Below are 24,935 nucleotides of genomic sequence, written 5' to 3' on the forward strand. Positions count from 1 at the left end.
ACGAGTCAGGGGAATGTGTATTTTTTTCAAAAGACGGAATTTTGTGAAATTCTCTTTATATTTTCCTTATATTGTTGTACGCATGTGACATCTACGTTATTCATACACTGCAGTAGTCTTCTCATCCAGCGGGTACTGCACAAAAACTTCAAAAATTCATAACGTTTGAACGGATTGTCTGATTTTCCTCAAACTTTCAATGATTTGTTCTAATATTGCTACATTCTCTCAATTCTTATGTTTATGAAGGTGAACTTGTCCTTTAAGTTGCCAATAAACCCATATAGTGTTTGAGACAACTTAACGCCCGTCTCATTCTCAACAGACGATATGATGTATTTCCCGATGAGACGAGTGCAGAAGACAGAAACACACAAATTAATACACGTACACTGTTATAGAACAAAAAAAAACAACAACACACAAACATACAAAACAAATAAGAAACAAACTGACTGATGGATTTTTACAATAATATGTCCAAATTTGGTAATGACAAGATTCACTGTCGCACTCTGGAGTTGAAATTCAACTTACACTGTACTTCAGAGAGCTTTCACATAAATCCACCAGACTTGCAGGCACCCAGCTATCACTCAAACATACACACACAAAAAAACATACTGGTGATTTGGGAGGAAATATATCACTGTACAAGATACAGACAACTGTTTTGTGTTGTTAGAAGTCATCATCTTTTTTACCTCCTGTTCTTCGCTAATGTATGGCTGAAACCCTCCATAGGGTACATACATTGGCCTTCTATTCATCACGAGTGAAGACATCTTATTTGGATATGAATGGAGTTTGATGATCAAAGAACATGTAAAAAGAAAGATGTACTATGCTGTCAGAGGCAAAGTTGAGCAGAAACACTGTGTATGCATTCCCAAAATATCAATCAATGGAGAAGAACAACCATATCCATGGATGATGATCAAGTACAGCATGAAATTCCTTGGTTAAAAATACAGTTGTTGCAATTCCTTTAGTCCTGTCACACACTAGTTACAGGTTGTCCATCAAAATGGCCTGTCCAGCTGTGATGTGCTCACTACAGCTCCACTACCAGAGTTTTCACCACACATAAGGGAGGAGCAGCCCTGGAGGAAATCCTCCCCTGCCTGCTCACGTACAACACACGGTCTGCGTTGTCGATTTTCTTTGCAGCCTATTACATCAAAGGTGCTGCGAGTACGGTGCTATTTATTTCCATGATTGACAAATTGTTACAACTGACTCCTGACCCACTCTTTCAGCCTGACTGAAAACAAGATCACAGAGTGTCACAGCTATAGGCAGTCTCTGTACTTCCACAATAGGGGGTCCTCTTCCTATGCCAACTGTGACAGGGACTGCCCAACCTTCAAAAGTTTGCTGGTACTGACCCCTGTTCGACAAGGCCGCTCACTCATCCGTTTACACCGGGTCCCCATTAACCCGCCCTTTACAACCGCGCTTCAACAAAGTCCCGCACCCCCTTAAGCCCTATTTAACTCCCCCTGGCACACGCTATTGAACTGTGACACCTGTGCCCTGCTTAAGCCAACCCTTCTATCCCCCCTCTTTCTATGTGCCCCCCCCCCCCACAACAATTAACAACATTGGAATTGATATGGAATCTCCTCTCTCCCTAACATCATATGGGGGGGGGGGGGGGAGGTGGAATGGAATTATTGCTTATGAATATGATGTACATAAGTATAGCCTTTCAAAAGGTTTGTACAGCTCTACTAGAGTAGCAGCATTTGTACACTATCATGTTCAAAACTTGCCATTTTGAAATGAGTAGTTATCTAAGAATGAAAAAAGTGTTGTGAGATAGTATTTAATGTTACCAAGACCAGATAAGCATTTTACAACAATTACAAAACTACATTTGAAAGATTTACATACTGAAAAGTGACAGGACAAAGAACATAAATCTTTTCAAAAGTATAATTTTGATTTCATTCAAAACCTATTGAAACAACAGCAGAAATGGTTGGAAATGTACAGAAACAAATAGGTGCATGGAGATAAAACTCTAGGGATCAGTCATGGTTTAGAATGCATCACTGGAGTGTGGAATTACTCATCATTCAGCACAAGACAATACACAGGCTCATCTAAAAAAAGCCTCATCAATACCTGTCTCACATTTTCTATTTTGGAAGAAAGTGAAAGAATTCTGTTTAAAGCGAGCAGAGTTCCACCTCCATTATCAGCCTCTCACTTTGCTTCTGGTCATGACGTAACAACTGCTTCCTGTCAAGTTCAAAGAATTGATTCAAGTTCCCCAAAGAGACAGACTTAAAACCCCACATTTCCGATGGACATCTTAGTCTTACCTCGTACGCATCACGAAAATCAATTTTGCTCTGCAAGAGGGAACATGGCATTGCAGCTATATACCTGGCACCCTTTATCCTCCTAACTGAACAAAAGACCAGGGATGCCATAAGCTCCTTTTGGAAAAAGGGGCTATCAAGAGGCCTATCAAAGGCTAGGTGACCAGAAGAGATCTATAAAGCATTAGACCAGCATTCTTTTTTATCCTTTTGTTCCAGAGATTTTAGTCGAGACAGCAAAGAAAGGTAAGCCAGACTTTTCAAAGTCTCAGCAGCTTTAGGTGAGGGAGATGTGAATGAGAACACATGATGCCTTCACGCTTGGCAACGACTTAATTTTAATGACCCCGTCTTATTCTTTGGTCATGTCTCCCTCTTCATGAGTTGAGACCTTTTTTTTTTCTTGTAGAATGGAGGCTGTAGAACTTAAAAGCGGTCATACGTCATGTTAACCGGTTGAGGACGAGTCCCGAGTATACTCGGGCAGGTGTCTATGGGAAATGCGTATTGTAGCAAAATCAAACTGTCCTCAACAGGTTAAAGAAATATCACATTAACAAACAGTTGTGTCTAGTGAACATCACCAAATGCTCCTTGTTTCAGTTGAATGTTATGTAATTATCTTTGGGTTCTCTTTTTAATAAAGTAAAGTCGTATGGTTTCTTTCCAAATAACATATTCTACTCTACTACAAAGAGGCACTGATGAATCATTTGCCAAAATGAGTTGTAAATGAAGCTAATTTCCCTGAAATGATATTTCAAAGGAAGGAGATTACTCTCACTGTCCCAGGGAGACTGTGGGTTCTTTCTTTCAGAAAGATTCTGGACGGACAAACTGGACAGAGAGCCTGACCAGTGCAACTGCTGCAGTTCCTTTCACTCCTTGATTCCTCTACCAACCACACCTTCTCCCCCCTAATATTCTGACTTTCTCGCCGGATGGATACATGACAAACAGCACAGGAACCACAACTACCCTTTCTCGTATCTCCTTTGTCGTAAGGTTTCATCACTTAGCAGTGAATCGCTACTCCACCAGTCAATGCTGAAAGTAAATAGCAAGAAGAAAGCTAAGACTTTACCTCCATATAAGAGAATTGCAGAATTAAAGCACAGTAGCGGCACAATTGACAAAAGAAACACCCTATCTTTGCACTTTTGCTTTAAAAAAAAAAGGACTAAGGGACAGGCTCTCTTTTCTTTTTTCTCCCCCCACAAGACCAGAGGATAGGTCTTTCCAGCATAGACTGTTGTGGTTTAGCGGTCACTTTGTGGAGGAGCTTAGAAAAGGGGTTCGGAGTGACCAATCATACCCTCATCTCTGTTGAGCCACGACAATGTCCCACCACTGTAACTATCAGAGCAGACAATGGTCCCCGGAGTTTCACTACAATACAGGACTGAATATCTGACCGGTCTTGCCCCTTGCACTTTGAAACAAGGCAAAAAAAAAGCAACAATGGAAACTTTTACCATTTTTGCATTGACCACACACTCTGAATTGTACATTCATGATGGTCATTCACCATTCCCAGCTGATTCCATCCGATCAACTTACAACTCTTTTGGGGCTTCCCTGGATATGGAAAGGAACATGCTTTACAGGGTCTTATTGGTTACACCGACTTGCAGAGACAACAGCGCTAAGACATAAAACGCACAAATTTCTATCAGGCTGTTCATCCTTTTTAGGGTTTCAGGATTTGGGGGGAAAAAGGACATGGGAACCACAAGTTGTTAACAACTCACCCAACTTTCATACAGTTGTTAACATATTGCCTCACTTAATTTATTACATATCAGTCATTCTATCTTACCTAAGTCATCACCATTATGAACAGAAAAATGGGCACAATAGAGATGAAGAGAACTTACAGAACCAAGGAATGAGAAAACAGAAAAAAGGAAAATGAATACAAAGAGGAAGGTAGGGGTAAGTAGTGTTTGCTCTGAGGCTGCAACATGGTTCTTTCAGTTTCTCCAAACACAATAAATTCCATTCATTCTAAAGAAGCAAGGCTGTGAGACATACATGTATCAAAAAAAATGATGCTACACAGACAAATGACCAGATGAAAGAAATCTTTGTCATATCTACCCCCGACACATAAATGTGAACAGAGAGGCGAAGTAGAGAGCTTTGGTGCAAGAGTTTAACCAATTGTCTCTACCATAACAGGAGGGCGAGGGGTAGAAGATAAAAGATTCTGCCACGCCCTCGATAAATATGACAAATGTCATATGATTTGCAGATGACTATAAAGTATTGCATGAAATCAGATGACTTAGTTGTTAAATTAATCTGATTGCTAATATAAGGGTGGGGGATGATCATGTCTGATGTATTATGGGAGGTGAAAGCTCTAGTTGGGTTTTGTCAAGAATTCTCTTTTCCTTCAAACCCTTCATTATGTGTGGAAATCTGACAAGAGTTTCACTCTCTCTTCACTTAATCCTCTTCAACCATAGCTACAGCTAAACAAACCGCCCCCTAAACACTGCTAATTTTAGACCTATAGGTCTGCTTCGCTCCTCTCTGCAACCTGCGGAAAAGATGAGTGGGGGTTATCATTGTTCTGCCCAACTCCAAACTTAGCAACACCTTCGCAGATTATCTGGCATGAATTGCAGCCCCTTCCTCTTCCTCTCTCGACTTCGAGGCAAAAGGCAAAAGGGAGTCACGTGCTGGAGTTGGGAGGATTCTACAGATCTTGGTGGAAACAAACAAAAAACAGCTGAAGTAGGAATGAAGTGGACTTAACAAAACTCATCCTACCGTGTCACGGCTTGATGAACACGAGCGAGAGCATCGCTGCTGTCAAAACGAGAGAACAATTTGCAACGGGGAGAGACTCTGCATGACAAGGACCCAACAGTCATTAGATGGGTCATGGAATCATATGGCTCTCCAGATCCCCAGGCCGACACGTGGCCACGCTTCCAGAAAAAAAAAAATGATGACAGGGAACAATGAACATGGTGCCGATGTTTTGACGGCTGCTGATGTATCTACGACCTGAACAATCAAAGGCCTCAAACAAGTGATATGTGATAGTTCAACTGCAAATTCACATGCCAAAGTCACACCTCTTCCTTGATGCAGCCTTGCTCGAAACGATTCTGAACATCTCTACTGCACGCTCCATCTTTTGTAACCTCATCTCTCGCCACAGTGTCTCGTCGCAGGAACCTGCACGAACACGCGTTGGAAGGCACCTAATTAACTGCCATTCAAGAACATCTGAAGATTTCGGGCAAGACACTTTGTCAACTGATATTGTCACACGCTTTCCCACTGCAGGCAATTTTCCCATCTGAGACTTCACTTCTCTTTCCTGCTGGATGGTGTGTGAATACTACAAACCATTTGAAAACACTGAACATCCAGTTGAGTCTCATCTTTTCATCCGCTTCCTTTCTTATTCCAAAATAATATCTGACAATCTGCAGGATAGAGATACAAAGCACACACACAAACACACACACACACACACACACACACACACACACACACACACACACACACACACACACACACACTCACACACACACACACACACACACACACACACACACACACACACACACACACACACAGACAAACAAACATAAAAGGCAAACAATCACCTATGTGCATCCCTGATTCTCAAATAAGACCCATTTGAAGGCTCTCATACTTTGGGCATTCCCTGACAAAATCTTGGCCTATTTCACAGATATGTAATCGCCATCCCATCATCTCTTAAATCACTTATGCCTCAAGATGCATTGACCACTTAAAAACAAAAACAAAAACAACAACAAGAAACCAGAAGATGGAATAGTTAATCTCATTAGGTGTTGATGGTAGACCTCTGTGACCCCACGGGGTGGAGATCGGAAGACACCTAAGCACCCGTAGTATTCTCACTGTTCCACTCTAATGGACATTGTGTCTATTGTCTTTGAGTGCCAGTGGGAAAAGGTTTTCTTTATCGGATATTTTGGGAAAGAGAGCATAGAAGTGGGACAAAATCTATTGGAGCATAAACTTTCCTTTTGTTCAGGGTGATCGATATATTCTTAAAGAAAAAAAAAAGAACAGAAAAACAAAATACACCACAAGTGAAACCACAGATTTTGGGTGCTTCAGTGCTTGAAAGGATACATTGGATTTTATTTTACAAGACAGCAACTCATTATAAGGATGCACTTTAAAGGTGGCTAAAGAGCAATGTGTATGGTGACATAGGGCGAAGCTTCAAGTTTCCATTAGCAGCTTAAGTTTCACACATTTTCTTCAACAAACTTTCCACCTTTAATGTCTCATGACCGAAGCTTCTTTTATAAAGTGAACTTCTTATTGAATTAGAGTGATGGACTTGCTTACTTGTGTATCTGCATTTTATGCACGCTTTTTTCACACATCTATTAAGTTACGTAAAACACACGTAAAAGTGTGTCACATTTTGCCAGAGGTTCGCCCAAATGACGTACATGAGGATTATAGATGTGAATAGAAAGGTTGAAATATGAATAGTCCATCACAAGCCAATTGGGTCAAATGTATCTAGGATTATCTCTAATTTTTCCCAAACAAGTCATCGTTATCTTGTGCTTTGGCATTTTTCATCAAGAATCTAAGATGGGGAGAAACAATTGAGGATGGAAAGAAATACGGGAAAGAGAATGGGAGTAGACAGTAATGTCTGTCAATTTTCTCACATGGGAGAACATGGCAGTTCACATCCAGAACATGAGCAGGGATTTTCAAATGCAAGACCCTCAAGTCGTAATATTTGGGCAGCATGTACTGGATGCAAACTGACCTTTGCATAAATGCCAGTGATCACCACCTGGATTGTGAAACGACAGCAAGCGGACAAACTCTCAAGCATCCCCGCCCACTGCTTTGTCAAACTCATCATCAAAATCAGTCCAATATGTGCCCTCGGGAAGGTGGGGAGGGGGGTGACACACACAGTTGAGGTTCGCTTTTCCGTTCCTGTCGACTTGATCGCAGAATGAACATCTCTTCAAAAATATACTGGCATGACCCCTATTTTGCCTTCACGGCTGTCAATAATACTTCACGTCTTGTTTCTATTTTGTGTGTTTTCTTTTACTAATGGATTGCGCACAGGTTGTATTTATGGCAATTTGTTCCACCCCCCCCTTATCCTACACTGGCTGATGTTCACATCTACAGAAGATCTTGGCCTCACTGATATCAGTATTGACAAAAATTGGAGACAATAATATTCCATAATGTGTATTTATGTGTTGGAACAATTCATATAATGTATGACATATTACCAAATTGTATTGTGTATTTCACTAAAAATGGAATGCAGAAATAAACTGAACCGAACTGAACTGAACAATGAAATTATTCCATCAGGATTGCAGTTCCCTGAAAACATGGCAATAATCAGTTCTGTGACTATTCTGCTATGACCATCAAAGAAACAATACAAAATTGTAGCTCAGAATGTGAACTTTCATTGGGTGCATAAAAATTTAACTGTCAACAGAAACTGACTTTTCATTAAGTCTTTCAGGACCAGCACTTTTGTACTATCATTGACATCAGACATGGCAAGATTGTCTATGGGAAAGAGAGGGTAAATCAAAGTTGCACTTGTCTAATTCAGATGATGGCTTTTATTATTATGCCAAATATACCATGGGCTAATTGCAGATACATGAATAGGAAAACTAGTTCATGCATGCCTCCTTCATTTGGGATGTGAAGCACGGACAGCAGGGGAGAAGAAAATTGCACGGTCATAATTTGTTTTGTATTCGACTGACCTGGATTTTAGTGGAACAGAAATGTTTGGATTTCAAAATGGGGTATGGGGGATGGGGGATGGGGAAAGGGGGAGCACATTACTCTCATATCTCAGAAAAACATGACATGATGGAGCCATGTTAGCGTCATCGTTCTGCTGCAGTGGATATTTTGAGCAGGATCTGGGAGTGTAAACAAAAAATATCAGCTCAGACAATATGGTGCTTTGTGAGCATTGCAATAGGAATAACGGAGACAATGCCTCGTTCATCAACATCACTTAACACATTTGCCCCAGGTCTCGAGTATACCCTGGTAAGGGTCTGTGGAGCATCTGTAGAGAATGTATTTAGGATCAAAGTCAAATAGTCTTTAATGGGTACAATATGTGAAACTGGAACTCTTGAGATAGACAGATGGGTGTAGGAGACAAGGGAGGAGAATTGGAAACCAGAGTGAATGAAAGAACTGATCCCTTCTTCGGCTGTGGCCTCACTACATGTAGTGGCAGTAAAGATATAAAGAGCAAGTAGCTTGTGCATCAGTCAATGAGTGACATAATTTTCCACTCCAATATTTATCATGGCACGCAATAAGTTCAAGTCTTCCTTCGAACTAGAGACAGAGGAATCATAACACTGAACCATCCTGACACATTGTCAATGAAAATAATTCATCTATAAAGTTACACAAATATAACACATATATTACGTTTATATTACAGAAAGCATAATTTGATATCAATATTCCAAACAGCAGCTCTCTAGCAATATTCAACATCATCTAATATGAGAAAAATAGAGAGAGAAAAAAAAGAAAGCACCCTACAAATGAGGCTGCTTCCCCCCCCCCCCTCCCCACAAGCAAACATTCTTGTACTCACAGCCTGCGCTTGACATTATTATCTTCATCCACATCGCTATTTATTCTCGTCTAGATTTTCATGTTGGGCCGCATGTGTGCTACTGTGCTTGAGCATAACGGGAGAAAAATCGATATCGATACGAGAACTACCTGCCTTGATGCTGGCGTCTCTCTATCTCTCTTCCATCCGCCCACTCACGTGCATGTGGGGCACGCACGTACGTTCAACACTTCCCCAATCACGCGTTGACGAAACTTCTTGAACCCCCCCTCCCCACTTGCTACAGTACTTGCACCATTGATGATGAAAATTGATTGTGCGTGACATTTTCAAAGTCATCACTCATAACAAAAAACAAACAAACAAAAACACAGTTTGTTATTTTGTGTGAGGATGCTCTATTTCTTTTGCATCTGTGAATGGACAGCCCCTTTGTCTTGGCTAAACAACTTAGCGTCAACAACATTAGGTGGAATTGCAATGAAGTAAATATCTCTGCACTAGAAAGCTGTAAAACCGACGACATATGTCATGATCAGTTCTGTTGAGTGTGCACAGATCTTCATCACCTCCCTTTGTTTTATATTGTTTTGTTTTTTTTAAAGAAAGGATCAACAAACCAATGCCAGCTGTGAGTATGACGTACATGTCGATCTGATGGCATAATCTGAATATGAAGAGGTCATATGACCCTCACTGCAGCAGGGGAAATGACATTTCATCCCAAAGTCCCCCGCCCACATTCAATATCTTTCATACCACCACACACCACCACCTGTTTGTATGAAGCAAGAGGATCTCTCCCCAATGCCATGGAGGACCAAGGAACAGGTTGTCCCTAGCAACGGAAGAAAGACGATCTGACAAGAAACAAATGATAAAAATCAAAACAAAACTGAACAAACTCAAGAAGAGCAACACAAAATGACATAAAAGGGGGGAAGAAGAAGAAGAAGAAGAAAAGGATGAAAGTAAAACCGTGAAGTGGACTTCACATGGATATAACATCTAAATGGGCCGGCCAAATGACGGATAGCCTAATCTCCCAGGAGTCAATATCTGTAATGGAGGGATGACCTTTTGAGAATCTGCAGGCAATTTAGTTTCTGGGATTGGAATCGCCACTGCAGGGTACACACAAGGTCTCCTCCAACTGTTGGAGTTTTCTTCAACTCAGCGGAAAACAAGAAGCATCCTAGAATACCCGTAAGGCAGATTTGATATGGAAACCGCACTATAAAAGACTTTCTCTCTTTTTTTTTTCTTCTATTTTTCTTTGGATGTGTCAGGTTTTAAGGGGGAGAAAAAATGGGCAATATACAATGTTTTAGCAATTTTGCTTTAGCAAAAAACATTCAGGCAGAAAATAAAGAATTGCTCCTCAAGCATTGTCAGTTGAGACACGAAAGGATTTGTTTTTCAGCATATGCAGAAGTTTCTGCGTCATTTCAAGGTATTCACACTTTTTGACAGTTCAGACAGCCTACATGTACATCAACATAGTGCTATGCAGCACACATAAATCAGTATGCTTGGAAGCGTTGTGACTTTGGATTACCCTGCAGAATACAGGCCCCAATCAGGTGGAGACCAAACAATAACAGCATTATTCCTCCACCATTCTGCTCAAGATTGAGGAAATATGTTGAGAGAGCACTGACGAATACGGAGAGTAATGACAGCAATTATGATGAGTTTCCCCCAAATTGTAAATGGACCCTTTCTGGATTTGTCCTCTTGTGTGATTGATTGGAAAAGCGGAAGGCAGAAAAATAATTTCCACTGCTGAGCTGGAATGCTAATCAAATTCCTCAAAGCCACAGGTAAGCATAGACCTAATGGGAAAATAAATTGTTCACTCTGGACATTAAACAATCCCCTACTACCCCTCCACCCCCATTGCCTGAAGAAAAAATACAAACAATGGATATGTATTATAAATACCATTGGCAAATCTATCAAGTCCTTTATCAAGAAAACCGATTGCAAATATAAGGAGATGTATTTAAATAGGCATTTTTTTGAAACATAGGTAAATGAACCATGGACATATCAAAGTTGAAATGCATGGCAAATATTTAGCTACCTTTCCTATACGCCAACCACAAATTCATTCTGCTACAAAAACAGCAGCAAATATATTTTCAAGTGATTTGACAGACAATGGTCAATAAGAATACATTGTGGATATGGTGACAAAAATGTGAGGTATGCAAGATATAGTTTAGTAATTATGGTCCCATAACCCCATACCTCCCCCCCCTCCTTCCCAAAAAAAAGGTCATCTTTGTTCATTCACTCATCTGCTGGTGTATTATTGCACAGAGCTGTTTAATAGCCATCACCTTTATGGGCAGATCAAAGCACTATTAGACAGTAATCACATACATTCACTAACAGAAGAGAAGAACACCATAAGACATCGCAGGAGTAAGTTCCTTTTTGCTCTCCAGTACATTTTTGATAGCATGCACGTGAGCGTGTGTTACGTAGATTTGTGTGATGTATGTGTGTATGTGATGTATGTGTGTATGTGCCTGTGTGTGTGTGTGTACGAGAGAGAGAGGTGTGACATATCAGTCTGGTTATATATTTCATACATGGCAGGGGAACATAATTATGTTTAAGCTTGCAATTTGGAACTTCATCACCACAACACAATTTTATCTAGTTTTTTTGTTTCTTCCCTTTTCTGTTGTTATTGTGCTGATTAATACACAAACCATGGTTGGCATGACGGTGAATGACTCTCTGATAATAGGCATAGGCTACCACGTGCCCTTTTTTCACGGTTTTATTTTTCTCAAATCTTGGTTGAGTCAAGATCAACACAGCTGTCAATCAGCAAAGCAAACATACGACCATGGTCATGCTGCGTGTACGTCATGCCTGAAATGACAACAAACAAAAACACGACAGTCAGGCGAGAATGCCAGTCGTGCATAACACCATACAGAATTAAGGAATATAATGAAACCAATGATATTAATAGCTTTTTCGGGTAAAAAAAAATATGTGGTTGATGTTTATTTTTCTTGGGCAACAAATGACACCACACGCGTAAACAATTTAAGCGGAGCCAATTTATGATACGGTTCATTCTACTTTTCAGGTACGAAAACAACCCATCGCAACACTGATATATTGCTAGGCAGTGGGTAAGCAAATAAGAAGACATAATCGCCACTTTGTGCAAGATACAAATATCAAGGCCTGATATGCATTGTGTGATTACCGAGGTAACAGAAATATATGCACATACATAAATCTATGATCCCTAGTGCCGAATGTGCCATTTTGAGAAACTTTTTATCCGTGGAGAACTAGAATTTCAGGAGAAACTGCACGTAAAACAGTAAAAACAGGATGGGGTAGAAACAGGTGTTTCTCTAATGTGCACATCAATAATCATAAACCTTAGAAAGGTGGTTTATTTCCTTGGAGCACAGAAAATGTCTTTTACGACTTAACACACCAGGAACTGAAATCCAGAGAGAAAAAGACGATTATAATTTACTGATATCATCTGTCATGGCTTCTACTCCTTGTGATGGATTAGTTTACCACGAATAATTTTATCTCTTGTCACGTTCATAATTCACAATATTTGTTCCTTTTTGCCTCTTCTGCATGAAATATTGCTTCGATGCCCGGCAGGCAGCGAAACCAAACACAAATGTCACATGTCAGCACCACAATTCCCCTGTCTACTCACTCTGTCCGTGTCTGTCTGGATTCGTGAAATGTGGCAAAAATTGTGAGTTTTAATGTCGAACACGTGCTAGAGGTTTCAAAGCTGAGATATTCATTTTTTTTTAAAAGATGAAATGCATACACAACTTTGGCCCTGGGGTAACGTCGGAGCCAACATGAGTAGATTGTGTGCACATAGTTCACTTATGTCACAGAAACTTGTTACTGATGGCTGATTGCGACTCTTGCGACACTGAAATACACAGCAGCACTTTATTGCATCTCGTATGTTTCAGCAAAAAGCCTTGCCACCCTGCAAGCCATACATTACATTGTTCGTATTTTGTCATCATTCCATGAAAATATCAAAGGTGGCACCAAATATCATGTGCACTTTATAGGAAGTGCAAAGGATTCATAATTCAAAATGAAAGCAAATTTGTTCTGATGTTTATTCATGAATTCTACACAATATTCATTATGTAAAAAACAGACTTCTCTTCATGCTAACAGTTTGCTGAGAACAGTCTTACAAATAAGCATTGTCTATTTACTTTCTCCTATTTTTATGTTAACCTCGTAACTCCCACTAATGACCTCTTAATGTGTGAACAAGCGCATCTTTAAATGGCTGCTTTGAGAAGGTCAACATGTCCCCCTCCCCCTTTTTTTCCTCCCAGCAACAAAGCTGAGACGATGTGGCCTCCTTGAGTAGCTATCTCCTCCTCACAGCTTTATCCCTCATTCCTCGCTGACTCGGGAGGCGACTTTAATTTTCCTGGAAGTGACCCCTCCAGCGGAGGACCGCAGAAAATGATGCAGTCAATCTGTGCCGACAACGACCATGCACAGTTTGACAACATTTGTCCGAGGTGCGTTTATTTTTGGCTGCAGGGTTGAGCCAGAGGTGAAAAGACTCTTCTCAGCTTGAAGGAAGATGGAGTCTTAATCAGAAATCTCCTCCACTCCTTCTCGTGTCTTCCCTACGACCCAGCAGGTAGACTTCCTCTCAATCCAATACCTCCCCACTAGATAATATACATACGACAACAGTGAGCATACCTCCTATTTTCTTTCAGTTTCAATCTTCTTACCTCATCCCCACACTACATATAAATACACTTATCCAAACTTGCATTGAATAAAGATATTACTCCTAGATATTAAATCTAAAGCACGTTTTGTCCTTTCCGCACCTGACGATGTCACGTTCCAGAGCCATGGCATCTTGCAAGTTGTATAACGAGCAAACAGACATTCAAAGCAGCTCACAAAACTCAGATTTATTCATTTGTTTGCCAACCTGTGCTGGTAGACAGACATTACTCTGCAGCAACTGCAGCAATGCAGTTGTACACATAATGTGCTACTGGGTGCTTCATATCCCTCATGTTTTTCTACTCGCCAATACAGTTCATTACCATGCACTTGCACTTGTTACCTGCTCTAGGATGTACAGCCGCATTCTTCTCTCATCTCTTCTTTAGCCAGGCCGAGAGATAAAACTAGGTCGCAACATTCGGACAAATTCTTCATCTCCCCTCCCCCTCCCCTCCTCATCCCCTTCCCCTCTCCATAACCCAAATCTAATAAGCCACAGCCATTTGTCAATACTCCTCAATCTATGAGAAGGTTGATACGGTTACACAGCCCATTATGTCCCCGTTTCATTACTCAAGGACTTGGTCAAGTACGAGTCTATCAATAGTGGGTAGGGGAGGCGGGATGGGGGCTCGCATGCACCAAGATGGGACAGGCTTGAGTCTATAGTCTGTTTTTGTAAATCTGGCTGTATCGTGCCACGGCAGTCACTTTGTTGAGAATTTTTTCAACATCCTGGTACCACTAAATGATGTATTTCTAAACATTTCAGGTTTATTTCCTCCATCAAAATGATTTTCAAATGTGGATAAAGCAATGAAATTTACTCTGAAATACCTGTTTAAAAAACATCAACTATGAAAACTGGGATGAGGAGAAGCTTTTTGTATGTCATTTCATAATTTACGTTTAAGTACAACGGAAGATAATCTTGATTGTAACACTACAAGTCACAATTGCAAACTTTTGTTCTGGTGTCCGTTCCTCTCTTGATCACTATCTCCCTGCAAACGAGGGCTAGTTATTACTCCTGTGATAATGTTGGTACATGAAGACCGAAATGACGTTAACGAAGGTCGTGGCAGTACAATCTTGACAATCTCAAGCGCCACATCCCCGCCAGAGACCGTCCATTGGTACTGAACCCGACAATCTCGCCCAGGAATTTCCCATCAGACGACTGGATAAAAATAAACCGGTCTGGCTTCATCAGAGCCCCCCAGATGTTACATTACCCCTACATGTGAGCTGATTAACGAATTGATGAGGAAGTATCAAGGATCTTAATGCTGCGATATAGCAGCAGACTTTCAGGCGGTCAGGTAAAATTGTTGCATGAGTGCATAAGTGACATTTGTGACTTGGTAGATAAAACGAAAACCCCCAAACAACTTTATAAAGATAGATGGACGAATGGTTAGAGGAAAACAAAGTTTGATGAAAAGGGCAACAGAAAGAGACAGAAAAAGGGGAAAAAAGGTTGTGCAGAAATATAGAAGAAACTACTTTAAAAAGAATGAAGAATAAAAGTATACTGACATTTGCTAAACACGCATCACAAAGGCAGAACGTAATAGTCATATCAACACAATTGTGGAGTAAAACAACAGATGCATATGGAAACATTTGGAGAAATGGCAAAGCCTGAATAAAAGGTGGATGGATAAATATGTAAAAAGCATCGAAGAGAGTGTGTTCTTATTCTATCTTTCTTTTAAACTGTCGATGTATGCTTTTTTTCTACTTTTGGGAATCAAAATCCCCCTTGCTCTCACAGACACGTGAATCTTCCTCACGGGGGAAGGGAGGATGAAGCCATAAAAACGTCTTGATTGCTCCCATAACCATTGCACGAGAAGGCATAGCAGTTTTTCAGAATCATTTCCTCAGCAATCACACGCATAATACCGAGAATGGCTCATGTCTGGAGAAAAGTGCAACATAAAAGTGGACTGTAAATGAGGAAAGAGCACTATCTAATGCAAGTATACGGCCTATCATAACAACCCCCATTTTTACTATCAAGCGCTGGATGCTTTAACGCTTCCCTAGAGCTCACTTTCCCAACTTTGTTGGCATTAAAAAAGCTTGTCTGCCATTTGTCAGCATAGGAGAGAGAGTCGCTTGAAAACAAAAAACAAAAAGAGGGTGGGTTGGAGATACGTTGTAGGTAATGGGCCCTGGGGAAAGAAGACAAAGCTATGTTATCCACATGCATGTCAAGACCCACTGGGCTTTGTTAGTCTTCACACCCCCTCTACACTGGCAACAGAATTTTAAGCTCAAGTAAATATCACTTGATAAATGAATAGAAGTTCAAATCACGTTTGCATAATTGCAGAAAACTCAGAACACGAAAATGTATCTAGCAAATTACACCATTTATCGTACCATTATTCTCTACATTGTGTTTTCTTTCTACTCTTTTTCCTCCTGAAGACAGCACTCGGGTGTCTTGCTAGCATCGATTCTAATAGAATGGTGGTGGTGGGGGTGGGGGTGGGAGGTACAAACTGTAGGAACCACTTAAGCAGTTATGGTTACCTATATTCCAAAAGCAGACAACACGAGACAGAAATGAGGGAAAAAGTGAGAGAAAGCCAGAAAAAGGCGATAAAACATTCTTTTTTTCCATCGCTAATCATTTTGCGGATCCAAAATATACATAGAAAGAGAACTTATCAGATGAAAGAGAATAATCCTCAAGTAAACTTAAGCTCTCCTGGAGCCTGAGTCCAGACATGATGCCAACTTCCGATTCAAACACGGACCTCACAATCCACAAAAATGGTTTACATCCATTGTCGTCCGTTTGAGATTAATGGGTTTAAATCAAAATAACGCCTCCTACAATCGTCCCAATAAGAAGAATAGGTCTGCCCCAGAATGATCGAAAGTAAAAAGAAAAGAAGAGGGGAAAACATCCTTCAGAGTCTCGCTCCTAAGTGCATCTCTTGCAAGGAGACAGAGAGTAAGCTTTTAAGTCCTTAATCGGTTCTCAACTTTTGATGGTGACAAAGCGAGCGTGTTTGCAAACTTGGCACACCATGTCTGTCTGGTTAAGAAACGCAATGTAGGGTGACAAAAAGAAAGGGGAAAATCCGTGGGAGACTTTAGCTCTTGATATCCACATCTTATTAAAAAAAAAGATGTTTCCTTGCCTGGGTAACAACTTTAGGATTCACATTGCATCAAAGTAAACCTTCAAACTTCATTTTGTTTGAAATCAGGTTGCCTTGACATAAACCTGGCTACACTGTCCACACTTTACAGAAAGATTGAATGAATGAATCATCAGGTTACTCCAATATTCCTGGTACCTCTTTGTGTCATTCTTAAACAAGTCCAAGTATCTTTAAAAATCGCTACTGGGAATTCACAAATCCACATGGGGTCATTTGCTTGAGAATGAAAAAAAAACCCCTGCCATTTATTATGGCTTTATAGTTGGGTATCCCCTCCCCCTTTTCCTATACTATTCTTCAGATCTTATCTGTGGGCTAGTTCAAAGGAGATATATAATCATCACTACTGAAAGGAGAAAGTGTTCATGATGACATTTACTGGGAAACATTGAGAACACTATTAAAGCTGTATAAACATAACAAAGAGATAACTCTTCTACTTCTAAACTTAAGTGGTACAATTGCGACGAAGATCCTGATGAAATTTGTCTTTTCCAACTCTGCAGAACAAAATAAGATTGAAACTATACATGCCCGTCATCAGTATTTATCGACCTGTGCATCTCAAGATCACATGGATTGGTGAGTGTGCAGAAACACTTTTCTCGGCACAGTCACATATGCGGTGCATTGACAAGTCCTATTTTTGTGTGACTCACCCTTTCTGCAGTACCAGTACTTCCACTGGAACAGGTACTGTTCCTGGACAAACTGGAACAGGTGCTGTTCCTGGACCAAGTGGAACAGGTGCTGTTCCTGGACAAAGTGGACCAGCTCCTGTCCCTGATGGGCTGGCCCCGCCACCGCACCTGCGAGGGTGGGACGTAGGGCTCGTACCGACTCCCCACAAGATTCAGCTGGGGAAGGGGCCGGAAGGCCAGGGTGATGGCACCGGCGGGGCGAGGCTGCCCCTCAGAGTCTTGGGGTGGTGCGTCTTGCGCACGGGTTGATCCCATAGGAGCCATTTCTAAACAATCTTCCCTTCAGGAGTCAGCCAAATCACAGAGTAAAATCTTGCAACTTCTTCTAGGACACGGCGGTGCAATGTCTATGCTGTGCTCGTAAAATAAACTTATCAATCATTGACCTTTTGAATCGAGTTGCAAAAGCTTGGCATGCATATCGGCAGCATTAGATTCACTTGTGAAGTAGGCTCAAATAGCAGTTCTAGGTCTTCCTTTCAACCATGGGCACCCAACGTGACAGCACCAGTAGTAGTATCACAGGCTCAGGAACCACTGCAACAGGAATGGAATAACTCTTGTCCGCAGTCCCTATTGGTATGGATGGATAGATATTATGCTATGCAGATATTCCACAAACTAGTCATTAGAGAACCAAAGATTTTCAAAACAAGGCACCAAACTTAGAATGTCAGAGGTGGCAAGTTCGATGTTCCAGTATTCGCATGGAGTCCATACTGCCCCTGGGCCCTTGTTGTCGAATGAATGAAAAGGTGCTGACTGAAAGATCCAACGCCTCCTTCTCTCCTTACCCAAATAGCTGCTTCAAACCACATTCAAACGGAAGTTCGCTTACCACACAGATGGGCGAATTGTACAATCTGCAGGCTGCACGTGCCCACACACAGTCCGAAAACATATGAAAACAAAAATTCCTGTCGTCAGCCACCTATGACGTAATTCATTGACTAAAAATTCATATGCACTTGACAAAATATTCCAGGAATGTGACTGTTCGATCTTGATATTCCAGCAGAAATATGCATGAAACGTGTGTCCCTTTCTCGAATTGTAAGGACAAGCTCTACCAACACTTCTTCTACAGACAGTTCTTTCTGGTAAAGTGTTCAAAAGTTTTTGACACTACCAAGCAAGCTGCTTGGGGAACCTTGGTGTATTGTAGTGCCAAAACTGTCTGTCTACAGGATGAGTGCAAACAAGCATCACCTTTTTTGTGTCAAATCGCTCAAGTCTGTCATTAGCCGGCTGAAAGCTGCCTAATGTCTATGCATGGAGTCAGTAAGGTGACAATAAAAGACAGACAAGAAAATGGGGGGGGGGGGATGGGAAGAATTGGCAAGAAAACAAGCAGTTGTTTATTTACACAAAGAAAATTACTTAGGGTGTTCTTTTTCACAGAGTACCTTGAAACTCATCAAAACAGGGTATAGACTTGCACGACATATAATCAGACACCAAATCAGTGACAACAACTACACACCGTGGCCACATTAAATATATTTGTTCCTATAATTGCCACACTATGTTTGTCAGAATCCAACCTCCCTCCTTTTCCTTTGCACAAAAGCTCTGGTAGTCAAAGACCTTGTGCATATGCTATTGACAGCATGCATGCATCAACTATTCTACAAATCCCCTGATGCTCCTACTGTCTATGATACTTGCCATCTTTAAAGGGGGTGTACAGTTCTGGTTGAGGTGAGGATTTAGCTTTAAATGTTTTGCAAGATATTCAGAAACCACTCTATGAGATGTCAAAGAGCATACAATTCTAAGGGGTATCAAAAGTTTATTTGATGAAAATCGGTTTTGGAATGGCTGAAATATCCAAAAACAAGGCGAAACAAAGAGATCCTAATAAAAGGAGTGGCGTGTCGCCTTTTACTATTATCACTTTTTTGGATATCTCAGCCATTTGAAAATATACTGGCAGTCAACTGCAAAAAATGTTCACTATAGTTCTTTCTATTCATAATCATTGATATGTGTGTGCATGCATGGTTGTCCAGGTGCGCACTTGCACATGTGCAGTGTTTGTGTGTGAGTGATTGAGTTTTATATTTTTTTCTTGGGGTCCTACCCCCCACAAGCATATCTGCTTCTCTGTAGTTTCCCCACACTTGATATTTATCTTATAATATGTATGTAACATACTCTATATTAGTTTCAATTAATTCTGTGTCATGAAATATAATTATTTAAAGTCTCTATATACTGAATTACAGAATACATGTTACTTTTTATTGATTTTTTTTTCACGTCAAAAACAACATTTGTATAACTTGCGCAGAAACTTAATAAATGAAATGAAATAAAATATGAAAGGAGAAGGCCATCAAAATTTAATGTGATCCATTGAATCACACAATGCTGGAAACTGATAAGAGATGAATAAAGAGGAATGAAAGTTAAAAGTTATTAACTCCCTGAGCACACCACCTCAATCTAGTTTAAAATCAACTTCAAAAAAAGCCCTTTCATACTTGAAAGGGCAATTTACTGCAAAACATTTCCTTGTGCTGAATTAGCAAACACGGGAGTGCAGGGAAAACATTGAAAATGTACATGGAAATACCACAAATCACACAAAAACAAAAATAAGGTTACAAGAATTGAAAATTGTTTTGCAGGAACAGACAAAGAAAGAGAGAGAGAGAGAGGGGGGGGGGGGACCCTCCAAGAATACAAAACAAGGTATCAGATGCGTGGGAAATCTAATATTGAACGGCCACCCGAAATGTCTTCAAAACAACTGCTGTCTGAATAGAAATTAATGCTTGACGACTTATCAATATCCTCTGCAATGTGTATGCAGCAGACAATGCTGTACAGAGATCAAACAGGCTGAATGTCACACAACTGCAGGAGCTCCGACATCTTTCACACCGGGCCGTAAGTTCGCATTTTCAGCTACGCAGATAAAACTTAATCCCAGAGATCCCTTCAAACGTGTGCACAATATCTGCTATAAAGTGAAGTTTGTCAGTTTTGCTAATCAGAAAACTTGCACTAACTGAGTAAGGTGAATACTTGGCACTTGTGGTAAATTCAAGATTGACTTTGCAAGATTTCTTGATGTTTTGTGTGAATGTACCCATCTGTCTTCTGCTTCATAAAACAAAAACAAAAACATCTCTCATCCTCCTGCTTCTTTCTTTTCCCCATCCAATCTCCCATCTCAATCAACTTCAGCGAAGGGAGGCATGTTCATTCCTATTTCTTTCTCACAAAAAAGAGGTAATGAATAGCTCTTCCCATACATTCTAATCAAAGACTGCTTTACCTTTTTTTCTATGCACCCCTTTATAAGAAGGTATGTTCCTAGTAACCACAAAGCTCATCACCTGTGGCTTTCCCCCTGACTGAGCAACAACTAATGCATGAATTCCAAGTAATCGGAATGTACATGTATTTGATAGTTACATATTGATGGATCGAGTAGCATATTACTGGGTACTCAGGGGAAACATATTCGTAAATTTGAATAATATACACAAATTTGGAACCAGACTAAGCCACACTTACAGAAGATCACTCAAAGATTCAAGCTAAAATTCATTATGCAATACCAACGAGGTCAGTGCTGCAGTACAGAAGCTGAATATCAATATAAAATGGAGTATAACTACATCTGCCTGGTATCCTTCCTGAACAGAAGCTTGCATGTGAACACACCTGTTGGCTCTTCCATGCAATAGTTATGAATTCTGCCCCATTTGTCCTGCCTTTGGGGTACAAAAGGCACGGTGCACCACCAGATAGTTTGTTTACGTCTGATGATGATCGCGTGGAGCTCCCTCACATCTCGCGCGATTGGCGAAGCAAGGTGTTCAGGGGGGCGTGAAGGCGGGAATTTGAGCTAAAAGGCTTCAAGCGAAAAAAAAAAAAATGAAAGTTATATTCTCATCGAGTATTTGGACAGTCGTCTTAGCTATTGAAATCCAAAGCAGCTAGTAAAGGTGGGACTCAGAGCAAAAAGCTGGCCAAATATTGCTACCAATATTCTGTTGTATATTGGTAGCAATATACAAGAGTATTGATTCAGTGCGTGGGTGCTCTGTGTATGTTTAGTTCAACGGTTAGTGAATGATGCGAATCAAGCAACAAACAATTAGCCATTCACAATCAAGGGTGCAGCCCAACTCCACATGGGGCTAAAGATTGCACATCATGTTCATGCACCTCAAGGTTACACGGCAGTTCTGTCATATCTATTCCCAAAGCCTAAGAAATACATAATCAAGAAGTTCTTCAACAAGAAACTGCTCAAAAGCAGTACTTTTGATTTGAATGTTTGTATTATTAGAGGCAAACATCTCATGACATATGAAACATCTTTATCAGCAGCATTGACCAATTCAAAAGAGCTATACTTTGAACAAACTTCTTGTTGTTGTTGGTGGTGGTGTTTTGGTGACAAACCCCAAAGACCTGTAAAGTGAATTTAAGACATCTACTACCAATTTATCTTCAATTCATTGTATGCATCATGGTAAAAGGAATTGACTTTAGTTGCACAGTAATCAGGGCTTTCTGATGACTTTTCAAATCTTGGTTTAGAATCCGCTGATCCTCCAGTGGGGACTCCACCCTTCAAAAACCAACTCAAAAGAAATACTACAAAAGTGAGGGTAGACAAAAAAACCCCCAACAACAACCCATCAACAACACCAGCAGCAGCAGTAGCAACAACAGTGATATTACTACGTGAAATCAATCTTTCATTAGGCTGGGACCTGAAAATAGATTCATATTTTGACACAGTGGTACAGATGTTGTCGCAACGAACGGGGTTAGTGTAATGAGAAACACCCTTTGATCAAAGATCTGACAGTCTTGGCAAAGCAGACCCTGCTTGCAAACTTAACTGACTCTTTACCCGCATTTTTCAAAGGCATGGGTGTTCGGGAGAATATTACAAGACCCGCTCTGTCCATCCTAGAGAGGGGAAAGTTGATGCTGATGCAACATGCGTGACATGGAGTGGGGAATGAGAAAAGAGATGTGAGAAATGATAATATTGCATGGCTGCCAAGATTCTGAAAATTCCTTGACAGTTGTTTGCACATTCATGTAGACACGCACGACAAGTGTTGTCGGCAAATATTGTCCTACCTCATGGGAGAATATATAAACGTCTCTCTCAACTCTTATGTACATACCTTTTTATCCTCTATCCCAAAAACCTAATCCCCCCCCACACCTCCTCCCTTTACAACATGAATGCTCAGTAATTTCTAGGAATATCTGGTGGAATATTACATGTTGAGTCTGATGGCTAGCATGGCATGGTATTCCAGCAGGCAAGCAGTAGGGATATGTTAGTGAAAATGACTCCATCTTGTGTTGGAAAACTTGGCAACTCTCTTGTCAGTGTAGCTAGTTACCTTGAGAGCTCACCAGTCAAAACTCATTATGCACCATAATCCCGCACAAACAAATGCCCCAAGTCAGCACGTGATCCCAATCACCTTGCGCATGCCACCGGCGCTTGATTTGCCCATTTTTTTCTAATGACTGCATCTAAAGGCCGCTAATGTGCGTGACACAAAACACCTTGTTTGTTACCATGGCAACCCGCTCTGGCAGATTATTATGTAATAGATCAAGAAATATCTTTCCATCGAAGAGTCCTTCATGATTATGCGCATGCAAGTTGCTGGTGTGTCTTTCTTTTGTCTTATCTCATGCAAAACCGTATATCTCATCAATTTTGTCACCATTATATTACTGCTATCTTTGATGGCATCATCAAAGAAGCAGTCTTGGGTGGGCTAAAAATAAATATGTAAGATGCATTCATTCTTAAAGGAACTTGATGAAAACCAATCTGAACAGGAGAACAGGGAAAGAGTAACTTATTCTGCCTGCCTGCTGTTCATAGGATTTTGTCACTGACTGAATTCTTGTCAAGATTCAAACTCGGATTCATTCTTTGCAGATTTCACTAAGGCATTTCAAATAATTAAGACTGCCTTGATATAGTTCTTGGATAAGTCCATGAAAGGGTGCCATTATCATCTAACTCCTCCCTCTCCCCACTTTCCTTTCACAGTCCTTAACACCTCAACAGATGAATGGATTGGTCTAAAAAAAACTTAAATCTAAGTGGCTAAAGTGAAAGCAGCCAGCCAGTCAGATTCTGATACCAATGTGGGCGGCGGCAAGAGTCACAGAGCATCGAGACCTCTGAATTGCTGCTTAAAGGCAATCGGTCGTCGCAGGCGATTCGCAGCTCAGTAGAAAAGCACGACAAGCTGCTCCTCCCGTTATTGTACCCCCCGTACGTACCGAATGCCGAACACGACGCTACGCAGCGCACCAGCGAAAACCAGATGGGGCACGAGAGCCGTGCGAGCCGTCCACTGTAATTTCAACATGGACGCCCGAATACATACCGAATGGGGCCGAATGGGTGCACGCACAAAACCGCACAACAGCCATGTGCATGAAAATCTCTCTGGCGGGTCCCCGTCGCGACACAACAGTAGAGCTGTGTGGTGTACGTACGTACGTATCTGGCTGCAGTCTCTGTTTATTTGCACTATGGTGCCAATTTCAGCAATCTAAGCAATAATATTTTAAAATGTCTGAAAATATTATATAACAATATTTTAAATCATTCATATATTACGTTGTTTAATATTTGGTATTTATAAATATGCTTTGATGAATGAAATATTGAAGCTCTAAACTTCATGTATAGCAAGTTGCAATGCTCATGGCCATATGGCGGGTTGTTTTGATCTCATTGGCAATTGTCTGCTGCGTCAGCTGTGTTACAGTATGTTGGGCCGGATCGGAACATAACAAAGTTGGTATAAAGTCGTCGGTACCGGTATGTCAATATCAATAATGTGTGTGGTATGCGTGTACTGTTTCGGATTAGCCTTGGCTTTGGTTTAGTAATGAAACCTCACAATGGAGATCAAAACAGCCGTCCAACTCGAGTAAAACGTATCTACTTGTTTGACGCTATCGACGAGTGGAGAACGCAGAGAAACGTGTTCTTAGCATGCTTAGGACAGGGAGGTTTCCCCTCACCTCCCTGCTTAGGACAAGTAAGAGACCAGTGGCAGAGGGGGAAGCTTCGGCGTCAGCGTGCCAATGAAAAATTTGCTTTCCACCTGCTGGAGTTGCATGAACAGTTTTGCAGGAATTTAGAATGTGCAAATTCGTGTTACGGCATGCACGGTGGAATTGTAATGCCACGGCTTACGCCAATCAAGCAACCCCAGCTGACCAAGTCAACAACTTCAAGGAATCCAGATCCAGATGATGT

At 40.8% G+C, this 24,935-nt stretch overlaps 1 protein-coding gene across 1 annotated transcript in view; it reads right to left on the reverse strand.

Moving 5' to 3' along the window:
- Positions 1-24,935, reverse strand: part of LOC139715898 (neuron navigator 2-like) — a 151,236-nt gene that overhangs the window by 28,652 nt on the left and 97,649 nt on the right. The window lies entirely within an intron of this gene.

This window comes from Diadema antillarum, unplaced genomic scaffold (assembly GCF_040938485.1).
Source record: "Diadema antillarum isolate AM-2024a unplaced genomic scaffold, OU_Dant_1.0 scf00000057, whole genome shotgun sequence".
Taxonomy (NCBI): Eukaryota; Metazoa; Echinodermata; class Echinoidea; order Diadematoida; family Diadematidae; genus Diadema; species Diadema antillarum.